General features: G+C 44.2%; 1 non-coding gene across 1 annotated transcript; it reads right to left on the reverse strand.

Annotated features, from left to right (window-relative positions):
* Window positions 1–897: 897 nt before the first annotated feature.
* Window positions 898–3,566, reverse strand: LOC100932631. The gene is made up of 3 exons (XR_004234079.1): window positions 3,478–3,566; window positions 2,271–2,287; window positions 898–2,178 (listed from the first exon to the last, which is right to left on the reverse strand). It is a non-coding gene; the product is annotated as an uncharacterized LOC100932631 (transcript).
* Between the last annotated feature and the right edge of the window lie 1,972 nt (window positions 3,567–5,538).

Genomic DNA, 5,538 nt, shown 5'->3' on the forward strand with positions numbered 1-5,538 from the left:
GTCTGCAGAAAAAGATATGTGGAAAGAAGACCCTCATGTCACGGGGCAGAGGAAGACTTTACTGGGCAATGACGCACGAAAGCCGAGCATATCCCGAGCTCCACAAGGGGCCAGGATGAGTTCTTGCATTGTAGGAGATGATAACCGTCTGTTGGGCTGTCCTTTCTGGTCGGGCCATGGCCAGAATCCCCAAAGAGGATCAGACTGCAGGCCCCGTGGGAGCGTCCACAGCAAAAAACCACTTTCTGCCACATCTAACCCCAGAAGCCCCAGCCCTCCCCAGAAACTGGCCCCACGCACAATCCCACTCAGGTGGTCCCCGGACCAATGATAGAGCTGTCTCTCCTGCCGGACATCCTACTCCTGGTAAAAGAAAGAATTGCAGCTCTATTTGACCACTGCCAATCAATCAATGTATCAGGCCCCTGCTTCGTGCCAGGTACCGTGCTAATGCTGGGGACACAAAAGGAGATAAAAGACAATCTCTGCCTTTGCCTTTACCTGAGCATTTCCCTCACATGAGAGATGGGAAGGGGAGAGAAGATGTTTTCTGCATCTCGACAGATGCTGGTGAATTTTTTTTGTTTGTTGTTGTGGGTTTTGTTTTGTTTTGCTGAGGTAATTGGAGGTAAGTGACTTGCCCAGGGTCACAGAGCCAGGACATGTTAAGTGTCTGAGGCTAGATTTGAACTCAAGTCCTCCTGACTCCAGGGCTGGGGCTCTACCCACTGCACCACCTAGCTGCCCCCGGTGATGGCGTATTTTCCATCCCAAATGCGCACTTGGCTGTCCCAAACCCTATCCCTCTGGCAAAGGAACCAAGAGGTGACCCTGCTGGGTGTGGAAAAGGAAGCTGGATGGAATCCCAACAGTGCTTTTATAGATGACATCTGGGTCGAGGTTTTTCAAAACACTTTATTTTATTTGATTCTCACAACGCCCTATGAGGTAAGTATTACAATACTGATGTTATTTCCATTTTACAGATGAGAAAATTGAGGCTCAGAGAAATTCAATGACTTGCTCAGAATCAGACAACACATCAATCTCTAAGATGGTTCCTATAATTGCCCCTACAGGGCTTTCTTGACAATTCCCCTACACTGTAAGGAAGGATGCAGACCCTCTTGTAAGAAGCTCTGGTGGGGGAGAAGGTGGCTTGTTTTGTGTGTCTATGTATTTAAGACATTAACACAACGTGCTTTCTTGAATCCTCAGTTACCAAAAATTGAAAGGGGGTTAGAGCACAAATTCTATCAGGGAAAACAACAATTTTAGGTGGCACAACCTTAAAAGAAGCAGTTGAAGCCTTGGAAATAATGTTATGAGTGGAAGCTTTGGTAATCCCATCATGAGATGCAGAATGGGCTGAGAAGCTAGAAGATGGGAGAAGGACCCAGGATCAAGTGGAGCAAATGGTGGGGGGCTCACTGACTGGGCTTGAGGTAGGCCGCGGAGGTGATCTGTGAGTGACCAACATCATATCAATGTTTCATGATGTCAGTATGAGGTCCTATTGATCACGTAACTGGGTTTCATTGAATTTGTTCACATGAGAAGTGAATGAATTAATTAAAAAGCTTTTTAAAGCACTTCCTATGTGTCAAGCACTGGTGATAAAAATGGAAAGCCTCTGTAAATAGAAAGGCCTGGTAGTCCAAAGACTGCTGAAGCAGGGAGGATGACAAGGGTCCTTAAGCTAAATTAGTAGGTCAGATAGCAATATTAAGGACAGATAAAGATCAAAAGCGGCCCAAGAAGAACACAACTGCAGGATGGGAAAAGGTTTTATAGACTGGTAACTAAAGATTTGTTCAATGATGAATATTAACTTGGTTGTCCCTACCAAGAAGGATCCTAAACAATAGGTAACCCTTTATCTAGTGCATTATGTATATTATCTGTTCCTTACAACAATCTTGTGAGATATTCAGGCCATAGGTTTTATCGTACCCACTTTATAAATGAGGAAATTGGCTCACAAAGGTCTAGCAATTTGCCTATCATCACGTAATAGAACACGAGGCTAGAACCTATGTCCCATCAGGGGACATAGTGTATTGCTCAAGCCTTACACCATATAAACTGGATTGCACTGGATGGCTCTCAATCACTGATTTCCAAAGGTCTCTCTCTCCTTTCCCCAACATCTGCTTAGAATTCCTAGTATGGTTTTCTCTGCAATAAGACATACAAAAGATTGTGAGAGTCCTGCAGTCATCCTCCAAGATCCCATTAAGAAGGAAACAAAAATTAGATAAAGGTCTCACCTTGTTTATACTTCTCACTGAAAGAAAAAAAAAAAGGATAAGAGTTAGATTGAATATTCCTCCTTGGAGGCTGGGACTGTTTGTTTCTTGTCTTTGTAGTCATGTCCTGCCTCCTTTATATAAATGTATCCCAAGGCTCAGTCTTGGACCCTCTCCTATTCTCTCTCTACACTCTCTAGCTGAGATCTACAGTTCCCACGGATTTAACCATCATTTCTATGGCAGACAACTTCCAGTTCTAGATATTCAGTGCTCATCTCTCTGCTGAACTCCAGGATGAGATTTCTGACTGCTTGCTGGATATTTCTACCCCAATTTCAGCATGTCCAAAATAGAATCCGTCATCTTTTCCCCTTAAATACATCCCTCCCTTGATGGAATTCTTGATTTTAGTTTCTCCCTCACTCGTTTCATCTAATCAAGTCCCATGTTTTACAAATTCCATTTTTTCAGTCTCTCTCTCACCTGTCTCCTTGACTGTGCTGACCCCCAAACCATGCAGATCCAGGCCTTCATTCCCTCCCACCTGGATGATTGCATAGTCCTCCCAGTTTCAGTCCTTGAACCTAGCATCTTCCTTATTTTATTCCTTTTTTTTTTCCTTATTTTATTCCCTTTTTTCCAATTTTATTCCTTATACTTAATATTTCCCCTCTTCAATCCATCCTTCCCACAGCTATCAAAGTGATGCTCTCCCTTCTGCTCCCCTATTCTTCTCTTACCTCTGCCTCTTAAAATTCTGCTCTTCTCAAAGCTCAGCTCAAGAGCTACTTCTCCCAAAAGACTTTCCCCAAATTGTTAACACTCCCCTCCTTCCCAAATCATCAGCACTCCTTTTGTATATATCTTTCCTTCCTTCTCCCAATAGAATGTAAACTGCAAGAACAGGGTCTGTTTGCTTTTGTTGTTTGTATCACCAGTGCCTACCATAGAGTTTGTTTATTGATTGACTGATTGATGGATTGAGCCTAAGATTTTCTGGGGATCTGAACTTTTATTTTCCCCAAAGGTCCCCAGATATTTCATCCATGGGAGACTGTTAATCAAGGGTAGGACAAGATTGGAGTATAGACCATCCTGTAGGTCATGCAATTCTGGATGGAACTGGATTGAAGAGCAGCACTCCCCATAGCAGGGATGATGGGTGTTGCTGATTTCCCTCCCTTTTTCTCCCAGAGCATCCCAACAAACAAACAATGGTCTTTACCTTGGTTCAGGTACTTCAAAAGCACTGCAAGCAGAAGCATCAGGACTGCAAGGAAGAGCAGGAATGGCCACAAACCGTACCCAAACTTTTCTGCAGAGAGACCGAGACAGCCCGATGAGCAGCTGGCCTGGAGCCTGCCAGCCCCTAGTCCCCACTCATTGGAGGAGTCCTTTTCATGTTAAAAAGGGCTGGCTGAGAAAACTGGAGGAGAGGAATTTGGGAAATAGCTCCCAGAGGGGAAAAGGGCAGGCACAAAGGGGTCACTGGCCTTGCCCCCATCTGAGGGTCTCCCTCAGAAGTTTCCACCTCTTTGGGCAAATAGGTGGTTCAGTGGTTAGGGAACTGGATCTGGAGTCAAGAAAGTCTCAAGTCCAAATCCTGTCTTGTAGGGGCAAGTTGGGTGATCCTGGGCAAGTCATTTCATCTCTCAGTTTCCTCATCTGTTGCCCAAAATAGGAAGTTTGGACTCAATGTGCTCTAAGGTCCCTTCCAACTATATTCCAATGATAGAAGACTATGGAATATAAGATCTGGAAGGGACCGTAAAGACCATCCACTCTGACCCTTATTGTACAGGAAAGAAAAGTCACAAAGCTGTACCTAAGGTGTCAATCTGCATTGGTGGCGGGTGTTTTCTTCTGTGGGAACTCCCCAGACCAACCAAATCACAGGTCCTGAATCTTGTGAGAAAACTGAGGCTCAGGGATCCTAAGAGAGCTGGGAGACTTGGCCAGGGTCATTCAGCTGAGAGCCCCAACTTGAGATGAGATCACAGGCTTCTAAAACCATCCCTTTCTTTTCTTCTACTTCTCAGAAAAAAAGCAGAGCTGAGATGTACCAGAAGAAGGTGCCAGTGGGGGAGGGGAGGAGGAAGACCTTAATCTGGAGTTCTGTCCAAAGGGCTATCAAACTGTGCAAACCCTTTGATCCAGCAGTGTCTTTTCTGGGTCTGTATCTTAAAGAGATCATGAAAGAGGGAAAACGTACATGTGCAAAAATGTTTGTAGCAGCCCTTTTGGCAGTGTGAAGGAACTGGAAACTGAGTCCAGAAACAGCTAAATACGTTATGGGATATGAATGTAATGGAGTATTATTCTTCTGTGAAAAATGAACACGCTGATTTCAGAAAAGCCTGGGAGACTCATAGGAACTGATGCTGAGTGAAGTGAGCAGAACCAAGAGATCATTGTACAGTAACGAGAAGATTGTGTGATGATCAACTGTAAGAACTTAGCCAGGCTCAGAAATGCAGTGATTCAATTCAAAGTCTAATTCCATTAGACTTGGGATGGAAAATGCCATCCACATCCAGAGAGAGAACTATGGAGACTGAATGTGCATCAAAACTTAGTATTGTCACCGTTTTTATTATGTTTGTTTGCTTGCTTGTCTTTTTTTTTTCTTTTTCTTGTTGATCTGACTTTTCTTATGCAGCATGACAAATATGGAAATGTGTTTAGAAGAATTGCACATATCTAACCTATAGTGAATTGCTTTCTGCCTAAGGGAGGGGGAGAAGAGGGAGAAAAATCTGGAATATAAAGTTGTGCAAAGGTGAATGTTAGAAACTCTTCACATGTATTTGGAAAAATAAAAACCTACTAAAATGAATATTGAAAATTTCTTTATATGTAATTGGAACAAGTGAATATGAGAGAGAGAGAGAGAGAGAGAGAGAGAGAGAGAGAGAGAGAGAGGGGGAAGAAGAAGGAAGGAAGGAAGGAAGGAAGGAAGGAAGGAAGGAGAGGGAGGGAGGGAAGGAAGGAAGGAAGAAGGAAGGAAGGAAGAAAGGAAGGAAGGAAGGAAGGGAAGGAAGGGAAAGGAAGGAAGGAAGGAAGGAAGGGAAGGAAGGAAGGAAGGAAGGAAGGAAGGAAGGAAGGGAAGGAAGGAAGGAAGGAAGGAAGGAGGGAGGGAGGGAAGGAAGGAAGGAAGGAAGGAAGGAAGGAAGGAAGGAAGGAAGGAAGGAAGGAAGGAAGGGAAGGAAGGAAGGAAGGAAGGAAGGCTTGAAGGGAATTCGCAGAGAAGCTGTGACCAGTTGAAGCAGGGAGGGAGGGAGGAAGT

This window comes from Sarcophilus harrisii, chromosome 4, assembly GCF_902635505.1.
Source record: "Sarcophilus harrisii chromosome 4, mSarHar1.11, whole genome shotgun sequence".
In the NCBI taxonomy this organism is placed as follows: Eukaryota; Metazoa; Chordata; class Mammalia; order Dasyuromorphia; family Dasyuridae; genus Sarcophilus; species Sarcophilus harrisii.